A 14,313-nucleotide genomic window follows, 5' to 3' on the forward strand; every position below is an offset into this window, starting at 1 on the left:
TAGACTACGACCATTACATGCATGCAGAGAAAGAAATATGATGACATAAATAATATAAGACATGCTGAATGATGATTGTGAAAGACTATTTACAGGTTGAGGTTTGTGAACTACTGCAAGCTTTCTATATGAAGGGGTCTTTTATCTTTTGATACATGATGTGTAAGAGGGGATGGTGACTAATTACTGGGTTATGATTTGACCATATATTATAGCAGTAACTTAGCTCTGCCATGTTTGCAGTCTCTTTGTTTTTAACTAGCTTTGGTGTGAAGGGAGAGCTAGAGGTAGACAAAAATGTTTCTCTGATCACATTATAGATATATATTGCACAGCCACTCGTTCGTACAATATCAAATACATGCAAAGCCTTCTGTTCAATGACCTCCATTAGTTGCTGCTCTGTCTTCCCTTGAAATTCATCTAGCTACATAGATAGCTAGACTTCCTACTATTTCATATTTTCATTTTTTCATAATGCATGACTTTTTGTCCAGATGCCCTGCACAAGGAATGGTACCAGACCAGTTGCTTATTAGTACACTTTGGGTCTTATGAAACTACCTTTTTGTTAATACTAACTCAAACTAATAACAGTTGTTTCTTACATGAAAATATGGCATGTAAAAAATAAGTTAAAATTGGTTTGAAGAATAGAAATGCAACAGGGAGTGTAAACTGGAATACAAAGGTTTCTTAAGATCTTGACAACTGGAATCATGTTGATCGCTTCCATTGCAATGATCAGGTAATACGGTTTTCTTGATGTTTGTGTTATTACTAATCGTTATATGTCAGCGATAGTCAATTAAGACGTGTTATATGTCAGGGATTAGTCAATTAAGACAACTGGAATCATGTCTTGAATGCAGGTGGCAGCAAAGATGTGGAGATTCTTCTGTATACCGTGGTTATAAAAACTGACTTGATACCTTTTGGAATTGGAATAGTAGGTGCAGTGTCTATTTCATACACCCCACACCTTAGTTCTATTCACGTTTCTATGTGCTTGTAAATTTAAATTATATTTAAATGAAAACAACCAATGTTTTTTTAACTATTTTGAATAAACATCAACAGCTTTTTAGTCCTTTTTATGTGTAATTGGTATATATATTAAATTATATTTTTTGATTAACTGTAGTGTTCCTCCACTGAAAATGGCACCCAGACCGAGAATGATACATCGAACATGACAGTGAGTCTGCAAATGGTATATATGTGATTGCATATTATGTGGAACATTTTTGTTAAATAACCATATTGGTGTCTCGATACCATGGCGATATGGTGTGTCAATATAATTTAAATGGAACTTGATCGGATATATTCATAGTGAATGAGGAAATTGGACTGTTATAGTGTTACTGAGAAACAAGAAAAATGGTACACCCTTGCTGCTAACTGTTTTATTTAAAACTATCTCAAACAGAATTAGCCCTAGTAATATGAACCTTGTCGGTAATAATTACGAGTTATTCAGGATATGGTTGTTAATGCAAGTTTAATGTATATATATCCCTTTGTTTCCATTTTAAAATATCTCTTGGTAGTCTGTACTTGAATTCATATTTTTTTTATGTTGTTGCAGAATAAGAAGATAAACCGTGATGATTTTGTGAAAAGACTGAGGATTATTGTTGGAGATGCATTACTGAGGTTAGCAATTCTAAAGTATTTAAGCATATTCGCTGGAGATGCATTGCTGGAGATCCATTGCTGGCTTTCAGATTTGGCAATGTTTAAAGTGAGTTCTAAGAGACACATAGGGCATGTATATCCTACCGGCCACTATACGGTTACGGCGCTTGTTTACTTATTTATTTATTTTAGCGTGAAAGCTAATTTTTGTAGGGTATCCATTTGAGTAATAAAATTTTCAATGTAAAATGCTCTTTATTTTGATGATGATAATAGACAGACTATGTATTTAAGCATGTATTCAAATCCTATTATTTCCTTAGTCTACCTGATTGCAAGATCCGTATATTTGATGTATGCTAGTTACAAAAGCAACTGGACATCACTTTTAAAGAAGAAAAGCTGATGCCAAAAAAGTTAATGTACATCATTTTAAGGTAAAAAATTGATGTCAAAGTAATCCAGGTTCAAGTCTAAATGAAACATAGAAATCACTTTGTTTAAGATAAAATTGATGTCTATGTGACAGTATACACATCACTTTTAACCAAAAAACACTGATGTCAAACAACACAATGTACATCAGTTTCAGACAAACAACTGTTGTCAAAGACTAACATATTCAAGTCTAAATGAAACATAGACATCACTTTATTCAAGAAAATATTGATGTTTATATGCTAAAATAGACATCACCTTTCAGTGAAGAATCAAATGTTTAATACACCATTTTACATCACCCTTATGAAAATTTTTGATGTCTTTGTGACAAAAAACATAGCTCATTATATGTTTAATCTATTTTAATAAGTGTTATTTAGTTATTAAATAATTTATTTATAACATTTTTTGTAAAAAAAAATACATGGACATCAGTTTTTTAACCAAAATCGATGTCTAAGCTTGCATAGATATCGGGTATCCACCGATGTCTAGAATAGACATCACCGACATCAACATCGGTTGGTTAACAGCATAGACATCGGCCAAAAACCGATGTCTATGGACTTTTTTCTTGTAGTGATTGTAGCATTTGATATTTGGGTTGTCTCCTCTGTCAGACTTTCCTCCTTTGCCTTCAGAATTTCTGAATCCTTTCTTATCAGAACTTCCACCTTTCCTGGAAAAATTCTTGCCCTTTCTGAATTTCCTGTAGGCTATCTTTGTGATAACCTTCACCATAAGAGCACAAAGTTGCATCATCTCTGCATCAACATCCACTTCAGGTAAACTTTCAGTTTCTGAATCATCATCATCAGAATATAATGACTCTGAGTCAGACTTTATGATGAGAGCCTTTCCTTTTCCCGTCTTTGAGGTAACCACTTTGGGAGATTCCTCCTCAGCTTTAAGAGCAACCGTCCTTGATTTTCTTCCATGCCACTTGCTCCTTTGATCCATCTCAAGTTCATAAGTCTTGAACATACCATAAATTTCATCAAGAGTAGTTTCAGTAAGGTCATAGTTGTCTCTTATGGTAGTAGACTTCAAATACCAATTTTCAGGAAGAGCTAAAAGGAATTTTAGATTTGAATCTTCAAGATCATATTCCTTGTCCACCAGTGACAGATCATTCAAGAGTTTGACAAATCTGTCATATAAGTTAGTTAATGACTCATCATCTTTGAGTCAAAGTGCTCATACTCTTGAGTGAGTATAGTCCTCCTGTTCATTTTGATTACATCTATGCCCTGGCATCTTGTCTCCAAAGCATCCCATATCTCCTTTGCAATCTTGCATCCAATTACCCTGTTTGACATGACATTATCAATGGCACTATGCAGCAAATGCCTTACCCTTGCATCCTTGGTAATAGATGAGATGTCTTCAGCTGTATAATCACCTTTCTCCTTTGGTATGACTTTGCTGGTTGATCAACAACTGCAACAGAGAGCTTGGTAGGCTTATATGGTCCTTCATTAATTCTGTCAAGGTATTCTGGATCTGTAGCTTCCAAAAACATAGTCATCTTCACTTTCCATATGGGATACACAGAAGGCCTCAGTATGGGAACCCTTATAGTCTCATATCGACGGTGGATTTGAGTGTTTTGAGTTTCTTGAGTTTCCTCAGACATGATGGTTTGGATCTTTACTGTGTTAGTGTAGGTGCCCTTGAGGCAATACATTATTCTTTTAAATCTTTATGTCAGCTGATCATTCAATAAATGTATTTATTATGACCTTAATTACTGCGATATTTTGTTTGCATAATAAATGTCCTTAGAATCATGACACACATTGTATAGTTTAAGTACATGACTTGAACTTGAGATTATATAATATATTATATTCTTAAAGGTCCCTAGTCGAGTATTATTATATAGGACAATAATAATACATAGATAGACTAGTAAGTTGTTTGACAAGATAACCACATCTCATTGGTTATAAGTATGGGGATACTAAAGTCAATACATAGGTACATGTGAGAGAACATGGTACTGGACAGACCCACATTGAGATTCTTCATGTTTAATAAAGTCATAAAAAAGACTCATAGTGATAATGGTGTAACGATCCTTTGACTTGAAATCATTATATTTCTATATAAGGATTAATATACTTTGACTACATTAAAAGTTACTTTTGATCGGGTGATGATAAAAGTGGACATCGGGTATATAATGAGTCGTATGAGAAATATGAATGATAGATAAAGGATTTAACCCTCCTATAATTAGTAGAGATATTATTGGCCTCTTGATTGAGTGAGATTATAAAAAGCATGGCCATGCTCAAATAATGATTTGCCTTGATAGTCTACTCATGGATCAAGTAAACCCGGATTAAATGTTGAAGAGGATGACTAAATACATGACTCGAGTTTAATCTATAATATGTATGGTTAAAGGGATTATATTACACGAAAAACATTAATCACGAAAGGTTTTATCTAATCACGATTTAATTATTGTTTAATTGGGTAACAATGATGTATTACTAGATACCGCTCATTGCTTATAATTTTATTAGAGAATAAAATTATTGCCAATTAACTAATAGCCTATAGGGTCACACAAATAGAGCACTTAATGGAATAGTTAATTTAAATTGGGGATTTAAATTAATTGATGATTATTTGAATTTTATTATAATTAAGTAAAACTTAATTGAGATAATATAAATTCGAATTAAAGGGAATGTTTTTGCCCATAATAATTAAGTATGACTTAGTTATTAATTAAATAATAGAAATTCATTTTTATTATTTAATCCTATATCTACTAGGGTTGGGCTTTGCTGTTGTGGGCCTTTTAATCAGTCATTATAAATAGATGATAATAGGTTAAGAGGTAAGTTAAGTTTTGGAGAAAACCCTAGCAGCAAAGAGAGGCAGAGGCAGACGCAATTCAGATCGTCAAGAAGGAGGCTAGTACATCCATTGTAACAACTCGCATACTTTTATATTTAATTAAAGTGAATTTATGGAATTATTAAATGAATAATATATGTGTATAACTTCTGTCAGCTATGGGTTGTTTTACGTTTGTCTATGGGTGTGAATTATGGTGTCCAGGGTGGTTCGTGTAATTAATTATGGACTTGCATTGAATTCTTTTCACTTTTAAAAGTTGATTTAATACAAGTTTATATGTGTAAATATGTGGATTGTCTCTAAAATTGTTTTTATGATTTTATAATTTCAATATTTATTTTTGGGATTTTATAAAATTCAGAAATCAATATTTCATTAATTATTTAGCCCCGAGTGATTTTCTGATTTTATTTATTCGTAAAATCTGTTTTTAACTCCGAGATTCTTTAAAAATTATGAAACTCATATTTATTTAAGTTTGGAATATTCCAAGAATTTTAAAATTATTTTTGTAATTTTAGGGATTAATTTCACCCGCGCGTCGATTCGTTTAATTGATAAAAGTGGGTATAAATTGCATTTGAGAAAATTTTAAAATTACGAAATTCATATTTTTATAAACTTCGGGATATTTATAATATTTTAAGACTATTTTTGTGATTTTTTGAAATTGTTTTAAGTGTAGCCCGGTTCGTTAATTGCGAAATGCGGGTGCGAGTTGCGTTTCAAAAATACTTTAAAAATTATGAAAAATTTATTTTTAATAACTTTGGAATATTTTTGATATTTTAAAATTATCTTGGTAATTTTTCGGGTTAGTTTCACCCGCAACTTAGGTCGTTAAATTTTAAAATACGGATAAAAAAAAACCAGGCTTGCAGGCAGTAAAAAGGACACGTGGCAATTAATTCGGGGGTGTGGCAATTGCATTTGCTACGTGTTAGTTGCTGGGGATTTTTCAGTTTAAAAAAAAAACACAGCACACACAGACATCTTCTTTCTCCCTCATCTCTCTCTATCTCTCTCACATTCTCTTACTCCCTCTCTATGCTCTCGGCTCTCCTCCTGGTCGCTCCCATCTAATTTGTCCCGCCGATTCACTATAGTTCTTCTCTGTTCTTGGTTCTAGTCGAAGGACTCCAAAAGTGAAATCGAACTAAGGACAACCTAGTGATCAGTCGACAAGCGTAGCGAGGTTAGAAGCGAAGGATCCGAACGTTGAAGTCAGATCCATAGTAAGGTGATAAAATTGAGTGTCCAAGTTAGTTCAAGGTCCATCAGAGATAGTCGTAAAGATCTGCAAGGCAAGTACCCCTGACCATTCTTTTATGGTTCAGTGCATATGAATAGCTAAATGTTTTATTCTCGTAATGGAACTGAAACGTTTTAAGTTACGTATCCCCTGTATTTGAAAATGTTGTTTAAAATTATGTTTTGGGGAAAAGTAACTTCTGAAAACACCTATCTCTAAACCTGATTTAAATGAAAACAGGTTTTGAATAGTGTGTTGTGACATGATTGATTTTAACAAGAGATAGGTAAAAGTGATTTTGAAACTGGATAAAACGAATCAGATATTGGATAACATTGCGTAAGTGGCTAATTCGGTTGCACGCATTACATAACAGATTAGTCCAGCATAGATAATCAGAGACCTAGCTAGTCTCTGCGGATCCGCTGATTTTGTGTGAAAGCCCAATCAGCTTTCCTAGACATTTTATGTGATAGCCCGACCAACTATCCTAGATAATTTGTGTGGAGGCCTGATCAGCCGTCCCTAGATAACATCCAATACATATATGATTGTGATTTTGTGATTCCAGTAATGGAACAAATGGTTTTTGGTCCCTGTAACCGGATAGATGGTTTTATGGTTCCTGTAAGGGAATGAAAGGATATAAATGAAAATTGCATGCTAAAATTTAACTATGGTTTTATGCACAGCACACGACAGTTGATCTTGTTTTACAGAGCATGCTAGTTTTGATATCCAGTTTATACCTGTTTTACATGTTTTTGGCAAGTTATGAATTCTGTTCCTATGACTGCTTTACTTTAAATTATTTTTACTTGTTATTCATATAGTGGTACTGCTGAGCAATTGATTGTTCACCCTTGCGGAATGTTTTATATATCTATTGTAGATGCCTAGGATATTTTTACGTGGTAGTCGGGGCAGAGTTCCAGTTCCCATCGTGTCAGACTCCTCTGAGATGGTTGTGTTGGACCAAGGGTGGTCTGTTGAGTTGCTGTGTTAAGTTAGCTGCGTCGAGATGATTGTTGTAAGTTGGTTTGTGTTAGTTTTAACCTAAATCATACTTAAGCCTGGCAAAGGTCTTGGTAAAAGGGGTCATAGTTATGTATTATTATGATTTGGATTGAATTCTGATGGTTATTATTATTATTGATGACCTCAACTCCTGACCCCGGGGTTGAGGCCATCACAGTTGCTATCAGAGCTACAGGTTTGAGTCCCTGATTTAGGTTATGGGTAGAGTCAAAAGAGTGAAGGAAGATTCGTAGATAGATGTGAGTCAGTAACTCAATCAGAGGAGTGAGTCTATGAGTTTAGTCAAGGGTTTCAGAAGCGTAACCCTGACGTTTATTGAGGATTGTCTGGAACTGCCCTAACCTAGATTACGTTTCCTTTGTATAGGGAATATTAGTAATATCCTAGAGATTTCTAGTTGTCCTCTCGAGAAAATGAGCCAGATTACGACAATTCAGCATTATGCGGGCCCTTGTGTCAGTTGAGAAGACGCCAACGTTATTTCCAAATATTACCTCTTCTATGTCAAGGGATGTTATTGGCCCGATTGTGTGACCTCAGTGAGTTCGGATAGTATGGTAATAGTCATTGGCTACTATGACGTCCAAGTTTCATAGTGAATGTGGATCAGAACGGGAGGTGGTATTTTTGAACCCTTCTATTTCTTCCTTGAAATGTATGTTGTCTCCAGAGTGACTGTTTCTTATTCCATAAGTTGCTTATCTTTCCGGTGAGGAAGTTGTGAACCCGAAGTAAGCTACTCAGGGTCTTGTTGATCTCATTACCAATTAGATTCTTTCTTTTCTACTTGTGAATTTCTTATCTGAACATTGATCTTTCCTCGGTGACTTTTTCGGGTGATTGGGGCAAACAATGCATATGAATTGACCATTTGTCTATGTGACAAAAGGGTCTGGTGGGATGCCACCGAATTATGTGTTATGACCCTATGGTACTAAGACTAGCCATCTTATGTACTTGTATGGTTGTTCTCAGTCATACATATGTTTTCTTCTTTTGTCCTCCCTGCATCATTGATTCTTTGACTTTGAAATTTCAGTTGAAGTCCCGAGGCAGTGGATTGTCAGTAGCTTTTGTGATTAGACAGTCCTGGTCATCGAATGTAGTTAAGAGTTGACTGTCTGGAGGAATAGAAATTTTACATCGAGTTGTTACTTCTAAACGAAAGTGGTAGAGAAGATTCATGATTTGATATTGAAGGGTGTAGTTTTAAAGAAGCTAACTCCGTGCAAGATTGGTCAGTTGTAAGAGATAAAAGTCGCTTTGGGAAGAATGGTTGATTGAACCTCAACCTAGTGCGTTAGCCAAGTCTATGATTCTTAAGATTAATTTGACTTACCAGTTTATATAACTACCCGTACATTTTTATTATTATTTAAATGTGTAATTACGGAAAAAATAATTAAATAAAATATTTACATGGGTTCAGTTAGTGGGTTATTACTCTATCACTATGTATATGTTATAACTAGTGTATGGAATTGAATTGTGTTGTTAATTAATCTATTGTATGATTTTGTATCGACGTTAAAAATGGTATTATTGCAGTTTTATTTCCATAAATACTTGGATTGTCTCTAAAATTGTTTTTATGACTTTATAATTTCAATAATTATTTTTAAGACTTTATAAAATTGAGAAATTAGTATTTCATTAATTATTTATTTTTGAATGATTTTCTGAGTGTGTTTAATAGTAAAATCCATATTTAATTATGGAAATCTTTAAAAAAATATGAAACTTATATTTTATTAAGTTCGTAGTATTCTGAGAATTTTAAAATTATTTTGGAAACTTTCAGGATTAATTTCACCCGCGCCTTGTTTCATTAATTGTTGAAAAGCGGGTGTAAAGTTCATTTTAAAAATTGTTTTAAAATTTCGGAATTTATGTTTTTGTGAACTTTGGGATATTTCTAACATTTTAAGACTATTACAGTGATTTTCTGAATTTGTTTTAAGTGGAGCTCGGATCGTTAATTGTTATATGCAGGTATGTTATGCGACTCAAAAATGGTTTAAAAATTATTGAAAAATTTATTTTATTATATTCGGGGTTTTTAGAAGGTTTTAAAACCCGTGTTTGTAATTTTATTAATTTATTCTATGCACAACATGGTTCGTTAAAACATGGAATATAGAATAACAAATCGGGCTTAATAAGGATAAGTATTAATATTTTTATACGTGTCATAATTCCCCTCAGCACTTGGGCACGTGGCAGGGCTGCAGTTGGATTTATCTCCTCTTTTTTCTTCCATTTTCCGATTGCAATCAATCTCTCATTTCTCTCCTCGAAATCTCTCCTCTCTGTTACTCTCTCTTCCATCCCTCTCTACCTTCTCTTTCTTTTTTTTTCTCCCTGTTTCTTCTCGGTTCACCGCCGCCACCCTGCTTTTCGGTGAGTTGGCCGCCGGAGTCTCTAGTGGGGTTGTGGTTTGTGCTGCCGTGTATGTATATATACTCGTGTGTATGTATATGTGTTGTATATGTGTGCACAGTGGTGTGTGTGCGCTTTTGGTGTGCGTATTGTGTGTGTGGCCGGTGTTTTGGCCACTGTTGACCCCTGTTTTCTGATTGTGTTTGCTGCCCTGTTCCTTTCTCCGTTTTGCGCATGTAGCGCGTGGTTGTTTGTACACTTTTTACATTATTTCATTAATTTTTCTGCAGGAAAATATATTCGAGTAATATTTGTGAAATAATAAGTATTTTCGTACGGAAATGATTTTAAAATAATCGGTGGAATTTTGCGTTGGGAAACCCAAAATTTATTCGGGTACCCGCAAATTTTGCCGCCGCCGACGATGAACTTCAGTGAGTCGACGGTGGACGGTGATTACGTTATTCTGAGTCCTACAAATTAATAAATAAATACGAGTATAAATATAAAAATGTAAGAATAATAATTAGTTGGTTAAAACGGTGTTTGGGATTTGTGAAATGGCTTTCGGTCGTATTGGTGGAATAAATTATTGGATTGTTTGTTGTGATTTGACGTAGAGTTGTTCGACGGGTAGGCCGATAAACAGTGGAGGTGCTGCCCGAATTTTTGGAAATTAAATTCAGAAATTCGGGACATACCCTGTAATTATGGGAACGTTGAAGGAGTATAAATAAGTATATACATGTATTCTGTGCGGAACGTGATTGTATGTTGTGGTGAATGTTATAAAACTCAATGACCCTAATTTCGCAAAATGACGAGTATACGTATATTATGAAAACAAACACCGAACCGATTTCCGAGATTCTGAACCTTAATTGTTGTGCATGTTATTATAATCTATATAATAACGAGTCGAGATTTGTTATTATTTAGGTAGAATTGGTATCGAGAATATGTCTAGCATACCTAGACGTGTAACGCAAGGTATTTTGGCTCTGTAGGTTCTAGTCGAAGGACTCAAGAGTTAATATCGAGAACTAAGGATAACCTAGTAATCAGTCGACAGGCGCATCGAGGTTCCTAAGAGAAGGACCTAAGGGTTGAGGTCGGATCCAAGATAGTCAAATAGTAAAGCGATAAAGCCGAGCGTCCGAGTCGGCTCAGAGTCGACTAGTAACAGTTGTAAAGGTATGCAAGGCAAGTACCCCTTACCATTCTTTTATGGTTCAGTATATGTGAATAGCTAAATGTTTTATTCTCGTAATAAAACAGAAAAATTTTAAGTTATGTATCCCCTGTACTTCAAAATGTTTTTTAAAACTATGTTTTGGGGAAAAATAACTTCTGAAAACACCTATCTCCAAACGTGATTTAAATAAAGAGAGTTTTGAATAGTGTGCTGTGACAGATTGGTTTTAAAAAGAGATAGGTGAGAGTGATTTTGGAAACTAGATAAAGAGACTATTTTAATCCACCTATGTTGTGGAAGTTTTTGATCCACCTATGTCGTGGAATTTTGGAAAGAGGCAAAAAGGGAATTCATTTGATCTATTGGAGTTGCGTAAGAGGCCCGTTATTCGGTAATGACCCAGCATGTGGTTGCGTAAGTGGCTGATTGGGTTGAGCATTCTGTTTAACCGATTTGTCCAGCGTGGGGGAAAGACCTAGCTAGTCTTTTCCTAAGTTCCGAAACACATTCTATTTCTGGATGGCCGCTAGTCGCTGTCCGGTGAGGGTAGACTGATCATCTATCTTCACCCGTTAAACGTCCAATAGATTTGATTGATTCAGTTTTGAAATTGTTTAACAAATCAACGTGTTTTAGATATATGATGTTGAGGTTCCAGTAATGGAATAAGTGAATTTGAGGTTCCCGGAGAGGAACAAGTTTTATAGGTCCTTTGATGGGATAAGTTTTATGGTTCCCGTAACGGAACAAATGATTTTGGGTCCCCGTAACGGGACATATGGTTTTATGGTTCCTGTAATGGAACGGAAGATTTGAAAATGGAATATCATGCCAAAATTGAACTATGGTTTTTATGCACATCACACTACTGATGATATTGTTTTATAGAGCATGCTAGTTTTGATATCCAGTTTATACTTGTTTTACATGTTTCTAGCAAGATATAAATTATGTTCCTATAACTGCTTTACTTTAAATTATTTTACTTGTTATTCATATAGTGGTGCTACTGAGCAAACAATTGCTCACCCTTGCAGAATATTTTATATGTATTATAGATGCCTAAGAGATTCTTGCGCGGTAGTCAGGGCAGAGTTCCAGCTCCTTTCGTGTCAGGCTCCTCTGAGGTAGTTGTGTTCAGACCAAATGAGGTCTGTTAAGTTGCTGCATTAAATTAGTGGTCAGGATTGTGTAAGGTAATTTGGGTTGTGTTAGTTGAATTACCTAAGTCGTACTTAAACCTGGAAAAGGTTTTGGTAAAGGGGTCATAGTTATGTATTAATAATGAGTTAGACTGAATTATGATTGTTATTATTGTTGTTGGTGACGTCAACTCCTGACCCCGGGGTTGAGGCCATCACAGTTGGTATCAGAGCTACAGGTTTGAGTCCCTGATTTAGGTTATGGGTATAGTCAAAAGAGTGAAGAAAGGTTCGTAGATAGATGTGAGTCAGCAACTCAACCAGAGGAGCAAGTCTATGGGTTTAGTCAAGGGTTTTGGAAACGTAACCTTGACGTTTGTTGAAGTTTGACTGGAACTGCCCTAGTTTAGAGTATATCTCCTTCGTATATGTATTATTAGTAATATTCGATAGAGATTTCTATTTTTCCTCTCAAGAATTTGAGTCTGATTGCGAGGATTCAGCGTTGAGCGAGTCCTTGTTGTGTCAGTTGAGAAGACGACAACATTATTTCCAAATATCACCTTTTCCATGTCAAGGAATGTTATTGGCCCGATGGTGTGACCTTGGTGAGTTCGGATAGTATGATAATAGTCAGTGGCCACTATGACGGCTAAGTTTTATAGTGATAGTGGATCAAAACGGGAGGTGATATCTTTGAACCCTCACACTTCCTCCTGGAAGCGCATTTTTGTTTCCAGAGTCATTGTTTCTTATTCTATAAGTTGCTTACTTTTCTTGTGAGAAAGTTATGAACCCGAAGTAAGCTACTTAGGGTTCTGTTGATCTTATTACAAATCAGATCCACCCTTTCCTATTTGTAAATTTTATTTTTAACATTGTTTCTTCCCTCGGAAATTCTATTGGTCGAGTGGGGCAAACAATGCATATGAGTTGACCATTTGTCTGTGTAGAAAAAGGGTCTGGTGGGACGCCACCGAGTTATGTGTTGTGACCGTATGGTACTAAGACTGGCCATCTTATGTACTTGTATAGTTGCTCCCAGTCATACCTAGATCTTCCTCACTATTTTTTCTTATTCGATTCCCTCGAGCCGGAAATTTTATTGGATTTTCTATGGTAATGATTTTTTGCGAGTTGATGGTCTTTGTTATTGAAAGCAAGTAAGAGCGACTGTTGAAAAGAACGAGAGTCCTATATCAGGATATTATTTAAAAATAATGGTACTCGTGAGAGTTCAGAACCTAATGATGGAATTATAGCCTCAGGAAAAGTAAATCAATGGTTGATGGGTTACTTGCGGGTGACAAGAAATCATCCTTAGAAGAAGGGTTAATTGAAACATGAATGATGGTGCTTAGTAAAGTCAGTGTCCCTTAAGTTTGACTCGATTTATCGGCTTGTTCTATATAGTGTGTGACTAATATATTCAACCGACTTTTGTGGTATGTTGGATAAATTTAGCTGTTGTACCTGAGTAGTGATGGGAAGTTGGTCAGTTGTTGTTATATTAAGGAACCGTGCTATGGTGTTTAGTTTCTTTGTATTTTAGATATCTTGAACTGTTGTTGATTCTGTTACTGCTATTGTTGCTAATGCTGCTAATCTAAATTTCTTTTGTAAATGGACCCCGATATTAAAGACATGGGTACTGTGATTGGGCAGCATTTTCCTAATACAGGTGCACCGTTTAAACGGTGATACCTTTTGTCAAATATTTTTGTTATTGAATAAACTCATTTATATATTTCAGGAAGATGCCACCCAAGAAAGCTACCCAGTCTAAAGGAAACAGTAATAGTTTTACGGAGGGTTCGGCTATAAATGAAATTCTAGACTTGTTGCGCCAACAGCAGCAACAACAGTTACAGTTAATCCAACAGGTTCGGCAGCAGCAACTACTGTTACAGCAGCAACATCAAGGAGTGAACCAAAGTGCTAGTTTCAAATCCTTTCAGAATGTTAACCCTCCTGAGTTTAAAGGTAAACCTAATCCAGTAACTGCAGGAGCATGGTTAAAAGAGATGGAGAAAGCTTTTAATCTTATTCAAGTAAGTGAGAATCTTAAGACTGATTATGCGAGCTATTTCTTGAAAAATGAAGCAAATTACTGGTGGGAGTCAACCAAAGCGTTAGAAGGAGAAAGCCCTGTTCCATGGGCTAGGTTTACTAAGTTATTTTTGGAAAAGTGTTTTCCTGACTGTATGAGGAACGAAATGGAAATTGAGTTTCTAGAACTGAAGCAAGGTGACAGAAGTGTAGCTGAGTATGAGGCTAAGTTTACAGAGTTGGCCAGGTTTGTACCAGATTATGTGTGCTCTGAAGCTCAGAAGGCAAGGAGGTTTCAA

The 14,313-nt window shown here is 35.3% G+C and overlaps 1 long non-coding RNA gene across 1 annotated transcript; it reads left to right on the forward strand.

Annotated features, from left to right (window-relative positions):
• Nucleotides 1-857: 857 nt before the first annotated feature.
• On the forward strand, nt 858-1,779 carry LOC141659502 (uncharacterized). The gene is made up of 3 exons (XR_012549777.1): nt 858-953; nt 1,145-1,213; nt 1,592-1,779. It is a non-coding gene; the product is annotated as an uncharacterized LOC141659502 (long non-coding RNA).
• The last annotated feature ends 12,534 nt before the right edge of the window (nt 1,780-14,313 follow it).

This window comes from Apium graveolens, chromosome 5 (genome assembly GCF_009905375.1).
Source record: "Apium graveolens cultivar Ventura chromosome 5, ASM990537v1, whole genome shotgun sequence".
Lineage (NCBI taxonomy): Eukaryota > Viridiplantae > Streptophyta > Magnoliopsida > Apiales > Apiaceae > Apium > Apium graveolens.